The sequence below is a fragment of the Stomoxys calcitrans genome, chromosome 1 (assembly GCF_963082655.1).
Source record: "Stomoxys calcitrans chromosome 1, idStoCalc2.1, whole genome shotgun sequence".
NCBI classification, from domain to species: domain Eukaryota; kingdom Metazoa; phylum Arthropoda; class Insecta; order Diptera; family Muscidae; genus Stomoxys; species Stomoxys calcitrans.
Window position 1 is genome coordinate 8,458,636 of NC_081552.1, and position 15,762 is coordinate 8,474,397.

The 15,762-nt window shown below is 38.4% G+C and overlaps 1 protein-coding gene across 2 annotated transcripts in view; it reads right to left on the reverse strand.

Moving 5' to 3' along the window:
- Positions 1-14,527, reverse strand: part of LOC106092582 (somatostatin receptor type 5) — a 142,445-nt gene extending 127,918 nt beyond the window's left edge. For both annotated transcript variants that reach the window (XM_013259470.2, XM_059370908.1), the window contains exon 1: positions 13,722-14,527. The gene's annotated coding sequence lies outside the window, so the exon portion shown is untranslated. The remainder of the gene's footprint in view (positions 1-13,721) is intronic.
- Positions 14,528-15,762: the final 1,235 nt, after the last annotated feature.

The following is a 15,762-nucleotide window of genomic DNA, read 5'->3' on the forward strand; positions in this document are numbered from 1 at the left end:
TCTTATACGAATTGGCTGAAATTTTACACAGGTCTCCAACATATAATTTAATTGTGGTCCGAACCGGACCATATCTTGATATCGTTTTAATAGCAGAGCAACTCTTTTCTTATATCCTTTTTTGCCTAAGAAGAGATGCCGGGAAAAGAACTCGACAAATGCGATCCATGGTGGAGGGTATATAAGATTCGGCCCGGCCGAACTTAGCACGCTTTTACTTGTTTTAATATAGAAACCATAAAATTCAACAAGATATTAAAAAGGATTCCAGACATCTTACTCTTAAGAATTTTGAAATATTTTATCGCTAGATTTTTGGAATATAAAAAATTTACGACTTTCGAAAAACCAATTTTTCCTTAATTCTCGTTTTATTATTTCAACTAAAAATTTATCTGTAGAAAACATATTATTTTAAAATGTCTTTAATTGAATAACTAACTTGTTAGCCTGAGAAACTTTTCCAAAGAATAATCACCAATTTTTCGTTTTGTTTCACTTTCGAGACGGGCTCAATGATCGAAGATATTAGGAATGGAAAAGGAAAGCCAGAGACCACAACCAATCATTTATTAATCGAATATTAAAACATTTAACGTATAAAATTTGATTAAAAATTTAATATTTTTCAATTAAAAACATAATGGCGAAGAACATTAGTTTTTTTATACCCTCCACCATAAGATGGGGGGTATACTAATTTCGTCATTCTGTTTGTAACTACTCGAAATATTCGTCTGAGACCCTATAAAGTATATATATTCTTGATCGTCGCGACATTTTATGTCGATCTAGCCATGTCCGTCCGTCTGTCCGTCCGTCCGTCCGTCCGTCCGTCCGTCCGTCCGTCCGTCCGTCCGTTCGTCCGTCCGTCCGTCCGTCCATCCGTCTGTCTGTCGAAAGCACGCTAACTTCCGAAGGAGTAAAGCTAGCCGCTTGAAATTTTGCACAAATACTTCTTATTAGTGTAGGTCGGTTGGTATTGTAAATGGGCCATATCGGTCCATGTTTTGATATAGCTGCCATATAAACCGATCTTGGGTCTTGACTTCTTGAGCCTCTAGAGTGCGCAATTCTTATCCGATTGGGATGAAATTTTGCACGACGTGTTTTGCTATGATATCCAACATCTGTGCCAAGTATAGTTCAAATCGGTCCATAACCTGATATAGCTGCCATGTAAACCGATCTTGGGTCTTGACTTCTTGAGCCTCTAGAGTGTGCAATTCTTATCCGATTGGGATGAAATTTTGCACGACGTGTTTTGCTATGATATCCAACAACTGTACCAAGTATAGTTCAAATCGGTCAATAACCTGATATAGCTGCCATATAAACCGATCATGGGTCTTGACTTCTTGAGCCTCTAGAGTGTGCAATTCTTATCCGATTGGGATGAAATTTTGCACTACGTGTTTTGCTATGATATCCAACAACTGTGCCAAGTATGGTTCTAATCGGTCTATAACCTGATATAGCTGCCATATAAACCGATCTTGGTTCTTGACTTCTTGAGCCTCTAGAGTGCGCAATTCTTATCTGATTGGAATGGAATTTCGCACGACATGTTTTGTTATGATACCCAACAAGTGTGCCAAGTATGGTTCGAATCCGCCCATAACCTGATATAGCTGCCATATAAACCGATCTTGGGTCTTGACTTCTTGAGCCTCTAGAGGGCACAATTCTTATCCGATTTGAATGAAATTTTGCATGACGTATTTCATTTTTACTTTCAACAACTGTGTCAAATAAGGTTCAAATCGGTTAATAACCTGATATAGCTGCCATATAAACCGATCTGGGATCCTGACTTCTTGACCCCTAGAGGTCGCAATTATTATCCGATATGCCTGAAATTTTGTACGACGGATCCTCTCATGACCATCAACAAACGTGTTTATTATGGTCTGAATCGGTCTATAGCCCGATACAGATCCCATATAAATCGATCTCTCTATTTTACTTCGTGAGCCCCAATGGGCGCAATTCTTATACGAATTGGCTGAAATTTTACACAGGTCTCCAACATATAATTTAATTGTGGTCAGAACCGGACCATATCTTGATATCGTTTTAATAGCAGAGCAACTCTTTTCTTATATCCTTTTTTTGCCTAAGAAGAAATGCCGGAAAAAGGACTCGACAAATGCGATCCATGGTGGAGGGTATATAAGATTCGGCCCGGCCGAACTTAGCACGCTTTTACTTGTTATACCCTCCACCATAAGATGGGGGGTATACTAATTTCGTCATTCTGTTTGTAACTACTCGAAATATTCGTCTGAGACCCCATAAAGTATATATATTCTTGATCGTCGTGACATTTTATGTCGATCTAGCCATGTACGTCCGTCTGTCCGTCCGTCCGTCCGTCCGTCCGTCCGTCCGTCCGTCCGTCCGTCTGTCTGTCGAAAGCACGCTAACTTCCGAAGGAGTAAAGCTAGCCGCTTGAAATTTTGCACAAATACTTCTTATTAGTGTAGGTCGGTTGGTATTGTAAATGGGCCATATCGGTCCATGTTTTGATATAGCTGCCATATAAACCGATCTTGGGTCTTGACTTCTTGAGCCTCTAGAGTGCACAATTCTTATCCGATTGGAATGAAATTTTGCACGACGTGTTTTGATATGATATCCAACAGCTGTGCCAAGTATGGTTCAAATCGGTTCATAACCTGATATAGCTGCCATATAAACCGATCTTGGGTCTTGACTTCTTGAGCCTCTAGAGTGCGCAATTCTTATCCGATTGAAATGAAATTTTGCACGACGTGTTTTGTTATTATACCCAACAACTGTGCCAAGTATGGTTCAAATCGGCCCATAACCTGATATAGCTGCCATATAAACCGATCTTGGGTCTTGATTTCTTGAGCCTCTAGAGGGCGCAATTCTTATCCGAATGGAATGGAATTTCGCACGAAGTGTTTTGTTATGATACCCAACAACTGTGCCAAGTATGGTTGAAATCGGTCCATAACCTGATATAGCTGCCATATAAACCGATCTTGGGTCTTGACTTCTTGAGCCACTAGAGTGCGCAATTCTTATCCGATTGGAATAAAATTTTTCACGACGTGTTTTGTTATGATATCCAACAACTATGACGAGTATGGTTCAAATGGGTCCATAACCTGATATAGCTGTCATATAAACCGATCTTGGGTCTTGACTTCTTGAGCCTCTAGAGGGCGCAATTCTTATCCGAATGGAATGGAATTTCGCACGAAGTGTTTTGTTATGATACCCAACAACTGTGCCAAGTATGGTTTACATCGGTCCATAACCTGATATAGCTGCCATATAAACCGATCTTGGGTCTTGACTTCTTGAGCCTCTAGAGGGCACAATTCTTATCCGATTTGAATGAATTTTTGCACGAAGTATTTCGTTATGATATCCAACAACTGTGCCAAGTATGGTTGAAATCGGTCCATAACCTGATATAGCTGTCATATAAACAGATCTGGGGATTTGACTTCTTGAGCTTTTAGAGGGCGCAATTCCTATCCGATTTGGCTGAAATTTTGCATGACGTATTTTATTTTTACTTTCAACATCTGTGTCAAATAAGGTTCAAATCGGTTCATAACCTGATATAGCTGCCATATAAACCGATCTGGGATCTTGACTTCTTGACCCCTAGAGGTCGCAATTATTATCCGATATGCCTGAAATTTTGTACGACGTATCCTCTCATGACCATCAACAAACGTGTTTATTATGGTCTGAATCGGTCTATAGTCCGATACAGATCCCATATAAATCGTTCTCTCTATTTTACTTCGTGAGCCCCAATGGGCGCAATTCTTATACGAATTGGCTGAAATTTTACACAGGTCTCCAACATATAATTTAATTGTGGTCCGAACCGGACCATATCTTGATATCGTTTTAATAGCAGAGCAACTCTTTTCTTATATCCTTTTTTGCCTAAGAAGAGATGCCGGGAAAAGAACTCGACAAATGCGATCCATGGTGGAGGGTATATAAGATTCGGCCCGGCCGAACTTAGCACGCTTTTACTTGTTTTAATATAGAAACCATAAAATTCAACAAGATATTAAAAAGGATTCCAGACATCTTACTCTTAAGAATTTTGAAATATTTTATCGCTAGATTTTTGGAATATAAAAAATTTACGACTTTCGAAAAACCAATTTTTCCTTAATTCTCGTTTTATTATTTCAACTAAAAATTTATCTGTAGAAAACATATTATTTTAAAATGTCTTTAATTGAATAACTAACTTGTTAGCCTGAAAAACTTTTCCAAAGAATAATCACCAATTTTTCGTTTTGTTTCACTTTCGAGACGGGCTCAATGATCGAAGATATTAGGAATGGAAAAGGAAAGCCAGAGACCACAACCAATCATTTATTAATCGAATATTAAAACATTTAACGTATAAAATTTGATTAAAAATTTAATATTTTTCAATTAAAAACATAATGGCGAAGAACATTAGTTTTTTTATACCCTCCACCATAAGATGGGGGGTATACTAATTTCGTCATTCTGTTTGTAACTACTCGAAATATTCGTCTGAGACCCTATAAAGTATATATATTCTTGATCGTCGCGACATTTTATGTCGATCTAGCCATGTCCGTCCGTCTGTCCGTCTGTCCGTCCGTCCGTCCGTCCGTCCGTCCGTCCGTCCGTCCGTCCGTCCGTCCGTCCATCCGTCTGTCTGTCGAAAGCACGCTAACTTCCGAAGGAGTAAAGCTAGCCGCTTGAAATTTTGCACAAATACTTCTTATTAGTGTAGGTCGGTTGGTATTGTAAATGGGCCATATCGGTCCATGTTTTGATATAGCTGCCATATAAACCGATCTTGGGTCTTGACTTCTTGAGCCTCTAGAGTGCGCAATTCTTATCCGATTGGGATGAAATTTTGCACGACGTGTTTTGCTATGATATCCAACATCTGTGCCAAGTATAGTTCAAATCGGTCCATAACCTGATATAGCTGCCATGTAAACCGATCTTGGGTCTTGACTTCTTGAGCCTCTAGAGTGTGCAATTCTTATCCGATTGGGATGAAATTTTGCACGACGTGTTTTGCTATGATATCCAACAACTGTACCAAGTATAGTTCAAATCGGTCAATAACCTGATATAGCTGCCATATAAACCGATCTTGGGTCTTGACTTCTTGAGCCTCTAGAGTGTGCAATTCTTATCCGATTGGGATGAAATTTTGCACTACGTGTTTTGCTATGATATCCAACAACTGTGCCAAGTATGGTTCTAATCGGTCTATAACCTGATATAGCTGCCATATAAACCGATCTTGGTTCTTGACTTCTTGAGCCTCTAGAGTGCGCAATTCTTATCTGATTGGAATGGAATTTCGCACGACATGTTTTGTTATGATACCCAACAAGTGTGCCAAGTATGGTTCGAATCCGCCCATAACCTGATATAGCTGCCATATAAACCGATCTTGGGTCTTGACTTCTTGAGCCTCTAGAGGGCACAATTCTTATCCGATTTGAATGAAATTTTGCATGACGTATTTCATTTTTACTTTCAACAACTGTGTCAAATAAGGTTCAAATCGGTTAATAACCTGATATAGCTGCCATATAAACCGATCTGGGATCCTGACTTCTTGACCCCTAGAGGTCGCAATTATTATCCGATATGCCTGAAATTTTGTACGACGGATCCTCTCATGACCATCAACAAACGTGTTTATTATGGTCTGAATCGGTCTATAGCCCGATACAGATCCCATATAAATCGATCTCTCTATTTTACTTCGTGAGCCCCAATGGGCGCAATTCTTATACGAATTGGCTGAAATTTTACACAGGTCTCCAACATATAATTTAATTGTGGTCAGAACCGGACCATATCTTGATATCGTTTTAATAGCAGAGCAACTCTTTTCTTATATCCTTTTTTTGCCTAAGAAGAAATGCCGGAAAAAGGACTCGACAAATGCGATCCATGGTGGAGGGTATATAAGATTCGGCCCGGCCGAACTTAGCACGCTTTTACTTGTTTTTTTTGTTTTTGTCACTCGATTAGTTCGCCAATTTAATGAGAAAAGAAAACATTTTCCTTCCATAAAATCAGCTGTAGGTCAATGAATTTTTGGTTTCGTGTATTGTTTCACAGTCAAACCTCTTCAGTTTGGTCTATTATTTGACCATGAATGGTCTTACAAACGAACAACGGGTGAAAATTATTGAATTTTATTATCAAAATGCGTGCTCCGTTAAGAAAGTTCATCGCGCTAAAATTGTGTTTAGGGACGAAACTCATTTTTGGCTCAATGGGTACATAAGCATAAGCAATTTGAGAGTGAAGCCAGAAGCATTGCAAGAGCTACCAATGCATCCAGAAAAAGTCACAGCTTGGTGCGGTTAATGGGCTGGTGGCATCATTGGACCGTACTTCTTCAAAGATGATGCGAATCGTAACGTAACTGTGAGTGGTGAGCACTATCGACCCAATTTTTATACCCTTCACCATAAGATGGGGGGTATACTAATTTCGTCATTCTGTTTGTAACTACTCGAAATATTCGTCTGAGACCCCATAAAGTATATATATTCTTGATCGTCGTAACATTTTATGTCGATCTAGCCATGTCCGTCCGTCTGTCCGTCTGTCCGTCTGTCCGTCTGTCCGTCCGTCCGTCCGTCCGTCTGTCTGTCGAAAGCACGCTAACTTCCGAAGGAGTAAAGCTAGCCGCCTGAAATTTTGCACAAATACTTCTTATTAGTGTAGGTCGGTTGGTATTGTAAATGGGCCATATCGGTCCATGTTTTGATATAGCTGCCATATAAACCGATCTTGGGTCTTGACTTCTTGAGCCTCTAGAGCGCGCAATTCTTATCCGATTGGGATGAAATTTTGCATGACGTGTTTTGCTATGATATCCAACAACTGTGCCAAGTATAGTTGAAATCGGTTCATAACTTGATATAGCTGCCATATAAACCGATCTTGGGTCTTGACTTCTTGAGACTCTAGCGTGCGCAATTCTTATCCGATCAGAATGAAATTTTGCACGACGTGTTTTGTTATGATATCCAACAACTGTGCCAAGTATGGTTCAAATCGGTCCATAACCTGATATAGCTGCCATATAAACCGATCTTGGGTCTTGACTTCTTGAGCCTCTAGAGGTCGCAATTCTTATCCGATTGGAATGGAATTTCGCACGACGTGTTTTTTTATGATACCCAATAACTGTGCCAAGTATGGTTAAAATCGGTCCATAACCTGATATAGCTGCCATATAAACCGATCTGGGGTCTTGAGTTCTTGAGCCTCTAGAGGGCACAATTCTTATCCGATTTGAATGAATTTTTGCACGAAGTATTTCGTTATGATATCCAACAACTGTGCCAAGTATGGTTGAAATCGGTCCATAACCTGATATAGCTGTCATATAAACAGATCTGGGGATTTGACTTCTTGAGCTTCTAGAGGGCGCAATTCCTATCCGATTTGGCTGAAATTTTGCATGACGTATTTTATTTTTACTTTCAACAACTGTGTCAAATAAGGGTTAAATCGGTTCATAACCTGATATAGCTGCCATATAAACCGATCTGGGATCTTGACTTCTTGACCCCTAGAGGTCGCAATTATTATCCGATATGCCTGAAATTCTGTACGATGGATCCTCTCATGACCATCAACAAACGTGTTTGTTATGATCTGAATCGGTCTATAGCCCGATACAGATCCCATATAAATCGTTCTCTCTATTTTACTTCGTGAGCCCCAATGGGCGCAATTCTTATACGAATTGGCTGAAATTTTACACAGGTCTCTAACATATAATTTAATTGTGGTCCGAACCGGACCATATCTTGATATCGTTTTAATAGCAGAGCAACTCTATTTATATCCTTTTTTGCCTAAGAAGAGATGCCGGGAAAAGAACTCGATAAATGCGATCCATGGTGGAGGGTATATAAGATTCGGCCCGGCCGAACTTAGCACGCTTTTACTTGTTTTTTTTTTTTTTTTTTTTGTCCGAAATGCAAGAGCTTGACTTGCATGGCATGTGGTTTCAATAAGATGGTGCGTAGCAATGGACTTTTTGAGAGGCGAGTTCGATGAACATTTTACTTCACGTTTGGGACCGATCAACTGGCAGCCTACATCGTTCGATTTAACCTATTTTTTGTAGGGCTAAGTTAAAGCTCATGCCTATATAAACAAGCCCGCTTCATTTGACGCATTAGAAAACAACATTGAAGCATTTATTCGTGCGATACCGGCCGAAATATTGGAAAGAGTATGTCAAAATTGGGCTAAGCGGATGGACCATTTGAGGCGAGTCACGGTCAATATTTGCATGAAATAATCTTCAAACATTAAATTATATGGACCGTACTTTCGATTCAAATAAAAATTTAATGAATTTTTCTGAATTTTATATATTTGGAAATAGCGGCCATAAATACCGATTTCCCGATTTATGATATAAGGCCCTTAAAATGCGCATTTATTATTCAATTTCGTTTGCAGGCCCTCATGGTGGAGAAGTTACCTTATCCGCTTATGACGCCTGCGTCATATCATCAACACGACAGAAATCAGAGTCAATTGGGGTTACAAAAACTAGTAAGGATATCCCCACACTCGAAACAAAAGGGCGATTTTCAAACACTTTACAGTACAGCAAAGGGCCAGTGAATAATAACGCAAAGGGAAGGTATTTGTAAGTGAAACCAGACATCTAAAATTTGAGTGAAATGTTAAGGATAGAGCTGCTTGGGGATTCTGACAAATTAATCATTTCGGGAAATATTATGTGAAAAAACCTTTTTGTACATACCGTTTACATATACAAAGTACCCAATCGAAAGGCTAATGCCCATATTCACAAAACTTAATACAGTCCAAAGTAGTTTAATTTGAAAAAGCTTTGCAACGTAGAAGGAGGTGCGTCTTGTAGTAGTAGACCATAGTACTTAACTTACAGTCTTTTAAGTCTTCTAACCATAAGTTACATTTATGTTCGTTGACCACCCTAATGGTTTCCAGACTAAATTCCGATGCCCATATCGGAAAATTGGACCTTACCTGCCTAATTATTGGCCGACTTGTAAATTCGGAATTACGTCTCAGAAAAATGTACATTAAAGTAGCTGATGGTAACTGAAGCGGCGACTGGTGCTTAGTGGAATGTTCATGGAAAATTTTAGTGTTATCCATTTTCATTAAATTTTAACACAATGAGTTGAGTTAGACCTTTCTAGGTTCATACCGAGTATGGTCATGATCCGGTTATATTTGGCTATAGCTGCCACAAATACCGATTTCCCGATTAAAGTTCTTGTACCCATAATTATTTATTTCAATTTATTTACAAATTTCACTGAAATTTGGCACAGTATTGTATTGGGTTGCCCCAAAAGTAATTGCGGGTTTTTTAAAAGAAAGTAAATGCATTTTTAATAAAACTTAGAATGAACTTTAATACACTTTTTTTTCTAAAGCAAGCTAAAAGTAACAGCTGATAACTGACAGAAGAAAGAATGCAATTACAGAGTCACAAGCTGTAGAACCCACCCAGCTTTTTAGGGTTGCCACATTTGTTTTGAACTATTCCGACATTATCGCCTGTTTTAAGTCCTTCAGCATTCTGTATGTGTTGCATTTTGCAAATACCTTAGCAGATAGTGTGCCACATTGATCTTCGACGTGTTTCAACTCAAATCATGGCGAGCAGCTATTGTAAAGTTACGTTTCTTGATTTAAAGTATGGCTTTTCAACCATTCAGCATGGAGGCATCACTGTTTATAGGAAGTCCTCACAATTCTTCAGCAAATTCGATTAAGTACGTTATTATTTTTTCCCGAATGGGGAAAGAGTCAATCTAAATTGACCAAGGGAATGAATATCACACATATGACAACAGATGGGATTTGATCGCACACCAGTTGTAAACGTTTCTTAGGTGGCTAGTCTAATCATCAGCACATTAGTACTGCTCTCTATCCTCCCGTCTGTAGGGCCTACAGTTCATATCATGTCAATTTGTAGCCTTAAAATTAGATCTACATCCCAATTTGGAATATGATTAGTGATTTCAAGGTAATTAGCTGGCTTTTTTCAGCATCAATGTGTTGCAGTTCATACACACCAACAATGTTGATGACTTTAAACCGCTGTTGTTGTTCGTTTTTTTTTCTGTACACATGGAGTCTGCCAATCAATATTACCAACAACTATATTAATGAGTATTCAAGGCAGCCTCCAATGTACTTAAACTTCGGGCTCCGTTCTATTTATTTTGTGTCCTAAACAATTATGTTTTAGTTTAGGAGGTCTTCTTTCGTTTCGTTTAAGTTTCGTTTTAGTTGGAACACAGCATAAGGTGTTTTAGTTGCAGCACACTTGTCCAGGGTAGCGAGAATTCCCTCCAATATTTATGATGAGCATCAGGTCTATCAATATTAAAGTTTATTTCGCCACAAAACTATAAAAATCGAAATGTCATCCTTATCGGATACAAATTGAGGTTTCCAGGGGCTTGAAGGTCGAATCAGGAGCAATATCAGGTTATACACCGATTTAGACCTTACTTGTCATGATTGTTGAAAGTCACAACAGAAACCTACGTGCAAAATGTAAGCTCAATCGGATAACAACTGCGGTTTTTAGTTGGTCAAGATGTCAAATCAAGAGATGGGTTTATATAGGGATTATATCCAAATCTGAACCGATATGACCCATTTGTAATCCCCAACGGCCCACATCGATTAGAAGTATCTGTGTAAAATTTCAAGCTGATAGATTTACTCGTTCGACCGATATTGCGATTTCAACAGAAGAACGGACGGTCATGACTAGATCGACTCGGAATGTCGAGACGGTGCAGAATATATATACGTGAATACCTTTAGTATATGTGTGAAGTTGTTGACGCCCAGTCTTACTTGCTGCAATGTGACCTTTCTTTTGGTAGGTCAAAAATATACTCGTTTACAGAATTTATCACTATTACGATGAGTTATAAATGACAAAATCCCTATAAGGGAATGCATAAAATGGGGATTTTGAAAAAGAAATGAGTAGAATTATCTCCTTGCTTCCTAATGAGATTTATTGGTTAATCTTGTCCTCAAGTATGATTTGCTAATTCATTCACCATTTCACCCAAAAAAATATTCCCTTAGTGTTAAGTTATTAATTGTTTTTTTTTTACACCCTCCATCACAGAATGGGGTTATACTTATTTCGTCGTTCCGTTTATAACACATCGAAATTTTCATCTGTGACCCAGCCCTGTCCGTCCGTCTGTCGACTGCACGCTAGCTTTCGATGGAATAAAGCTAGGCCCTTACAATTTTGCACTAATAATTCCTATTAGTGAAGGTCGGTTGGGATTGTAAATGGGCTATATCGGTAAATTTTTTGATAAAGCTGCCATATAAACCGATCCTGGATCTTGATTTCTTGAGCCTCTAGAGAACGCAATTCTTATCCGATTTGGCTGAAATTTTCCATGCATTGTTTTGTTCCAACTTCCAATAACGGCACAGCATGTTTAAAATCGGTTCATCAACTGATATAGCCGCTAAAGGGTGCAATTATTATCCGATTTGAAATTTAGCATGTAGTGGTTTGTTCTGATTTCAGATATCTGTGCCGATTATGCTTCTTAAGCCTCTAAATGGCCCAATTCTTATCCGATTTGGCTGAAAAATTTGCACAACCCCTTCCTCTATGACCTTATATATACGTGTGCAATATCGTCCCAATCAGTCCATAAACTGATGTTATTAGCTTCCATATAAACAGAACTCCCGATTTTTTTTCTTGAGCCACCATAGGGAGCAATTATTATCCAATTTGTATGATATTTTGCATAGGGACTTCCACTTTGGTCTCTAATAGACATGCCAAGTAAGGTTCGAATCGGTCGATGGCCTGAAATAGCTTCAATTCATTGTGACGTACATATAAGATTCGGCCTACCGAACTTAGCACACTTTTAATTGTTATATTTGCCTTCCTTCTTATTTGATTTTTTATACCCACCACAGAAGTATGCGGGTATATTTATTTTGTCATTCCATTTGCAACTCATCAAAATATCCATTTCCGACCCTATAAAGTATATACATTTCAGATCGTTGTAAAAATCAAAGACGATCTAGCAATGTCCGTCCGTCCGTCTGTCTGTTGAAAGTACGCTACAGTCCTTAAAAATAGAGATATTGAGCTGAAACTTTACACAGATACTTTTTTGTTCATAGGCAGGTTAAGTTCGAAGATGGGCTCTATCGAATTATATCATGATATAGCCTCTTATAGATCGATCCACCGATTTAAGGTCTTAGGCCCCTTAATGACACATTTATTATGCGATTTCGCTGAAATTTGGCACAGTAAGCTGTGTTAGGCCTCCCGACATTCTTGTTCAATACGGCCCAGATCGGTCAGTATTTGGATATAGCTGCATTATAGGCCGGCTCAAAACCTTAGAACTGGAGGCTTTAAGGTTTTGAGCCCATAACTTTGGCATTTATTGTGCCATTTCGCTGAAATTTGGGACAGTAAGTAGAGTTAGGCCCCTCGATATTCTTGTTTGATTTGGCACAGATCGGTCCAGATTTGGATATAGCTGACATATAGACCGATCTCTCGATTTATTGTTGCGTTTGTTGTCCGATTTCGCTAAAACTTTGGATAGAGAGTTGTGATAGGCTCTTCGACAACCCTGTTAACTATAGCCCAGATCGGTCCAGGTCCCTAAATTGTTGTCCCATAATTGTTGCGTTTGTTGTCCGATTTCGCTAAAACTTTGGATAGAGAGTTGTGATAGGCTCTTCGACAACCCTGTTAATTATAGCCCAGATCGGTCCAGGTCCCTAAAGGTAAGATTTTTAATCGATTTAGATGAAATAAGGCACAGTGAGTTGCGGTGGGACCCTTGACATTGGCATCGAGTATGGTTAAGATCGGTATTTATTTCGATAAAACTGCCATATAGACCGATCTCTCAAATTAAGGCCTTGGGCTCCAAATAGCCTCATTTGTTGTTTGATTGCTCTGAAAATTGGGACAGCGAGTTCCAAAATCTCTTCAGAGTTTAATGTAGCTGCCATGTAGACCGATCTTCCGATTGAAAGCCCTCGTGCCCTACATCCATATACTAATTTCCAGCTTTAAGATCTTTGGCCCATAAAAGGTGATTTATCCCTTTTATAGCCTTCCTGCATAAGGAGGAGATCGGACTGCGTTTATATAAAGCTGTAATGTGTTCATAAATGATATATTTTTCATTGTATTGTGACGAAAGATATATCTCACCTGGTGGTGGGTATCCAAAGTTCGGCCCCTACGCACTTAATGCCTTTTTACTTGGCATATTTCCCGAAACGATTAGAAAGTTTTTCGTTTTATTTCCCTTCGTTGGCATTGGTGTTTATTTCTAATCTATCCCCCATTAGACCTCTAGACTATGGGGAATAAATCACGTTTCCTCGATGACAGTTCCTCAATGCCTTTGGCAGATAATATTATATCTAGTCCTTGGGTTTAGGGTTCCAATATAAACAAAGGGTAACATAAACAAAACAATTATGCTTACCAAAACATAGCAAGGGAACAAAAGCACTAACAACAAACAAAATGACAAGTTAAGCATTTGCTTTCTTCGCCTAGCAATTTTATCAGGAACAATAAAAAAAGATGAAAGTACGGAAAGTAGAAACAACAATTTAATCACCTTTTATTGTTGCTTTATTTCGCAAATGGGTGTTATTGACAGCATAAAGCGTTTTCTTATCACAAAATGGTTTTGGGTCTTTCCTAGATCCTTGGGTGTTTCTTTGTGTCGGTTTTTTGTTAGGACACTAAGGACTCTAGAACAGCTTGGGTGGCCACACTTTTTCACTTGGCATGTTGGGTTGTGGAAGGGGTCGATATCATTGTTATCAACTTGTTTTGGTTTACTCTTGTTGTTGGTGAAGGGATCCCTATTTCTACAAAAGCATTCGCATGATTACAATAGATTATATTATTTCTCTTAAATACTTTTGGTTTTTGTACGTTGTGTCTTGCAAATACTCAAAAAGGTTCTACTATATTTGGGTATTATGTTTTAACTTCATTGGGTTTTACCCATGTCACATTTGAATTTGATATTTTTAATATTTGAATAAAAAAAAAAATTATTTTTCCTAATGGCGTGGGGATCCCTATAATAGTTTAGAGGGGGATACGCTTCAACCACTAAATATTTTAGATTTTCTTTTAAACAAAAATAATTTTAAATTTCATTTTTCAACAACACAAAATTTTAATTATTTTGGCTAAAGCGGTACTCTTGGATAAGCTCTTTTTTCAACTTTTTTTTATAATTTTAGGTTTTCAGAGGCTTTTGTTGTTAAAATAACTTCCTTTATAAAATTTATTTTCTCCTGCTTTAGTATTATGTTATTTTTCTTTGCAGTTATTATTTTTGTTTTTCTTTTGTGTTCTAGCGTTTAATTTCGTTTTGTTTCTTGTTCGCACATTATTCCATCCGTTTAGACCACTGCACCATTTGGTTGTTAGTTAAGGACTGTTTTGAGTTGTATCTAAAATGCCTGCGATAACATTGTTCACATTGTGAAACTCACCCACCACCCACCCGCCTACCACTAACCACAAAAATTGTTATCATATCACAATCCGTTTCTCTGCAAACTCTGTTAACTCAGCTGATTTTATATATAAGTTCGATGTGGCCCCCAGCATCAGACATGTTGCAAGGTCTGATGCTTGTCAAGGCGGCTTTTTTGGTTAACAAAACGTGTTGGGCATTTGCAATTCTTAAACATATGGTTGTATGGCTGTGTGACGTTGTAAAAACTACTTGTGTGTATAGGTGTCGGTTTTGTGTTTGCGTGTCTATCCTTGGTTTGCTTTAAATCGTCATAAATCACTTTTACTTTTTCCTTGGGTCGCATATTTGCCGACTTTACCCAAAAAATCTAGGATATAAAGTTTGCTGTGGCTAGTATGATGTGTTTTGGATTACCTTCTTTATTCTTGACTTTCCTTGCCCCCATTCTGTTTGTAACTCCTCGAAATATTCGACTAAGACCCCATAAAGTATATATATTCTTGTTCGTCGTAACATTTTAAGTCGATTTAGCCATGTCCGTCCGTCTGTCTGTCGAAAGTACGCTAACTTTCGAAGGAGTAAAGCCAGCATCTTGAAATTTTGCACAAATACTTCTTATTTGTATAGGTCGGTTGGGATTGTAAATGGGCTATATCGGCATGCTTTGGTATAGCTGCCATATAAACCGATCTCGGGTCTTGACTTCTTGAGCCACTTGAGAGCACAATTCTTATCCGATTTGGCTTAAATTTTTCATGAGGAGTTTTATTATGACTTCCAACAACTGTGCCAAGTACGGTTCAAATCGATCCGTAAGCTGATATTGCTGCCATATAAACCGATCTCTGGTCTTGACTTCTTGAGCCACTAGAGGGCACAATTCCTTTTCGATTTGACTGAAATTTTGCATGAGGTGTTTTGTTATGACTTCCAACAACTGTGCTGAGTATGGTTGAAATCAGTCCATAACCTGATATAGCTGCCATATAAACCGATCGGGGATCTTGACTTCTTGAGACTCAAGAGGGCGTAATTATTATCCGATTTGGCAAAAATTTTTTACAACGGCATCTTCCATGATCTCCAACATACGGTCTGAATCGGTTTTTAGCCAGATACAGCTCCCATATAAACCGATCTCCCTATTTTACTTCTTGAC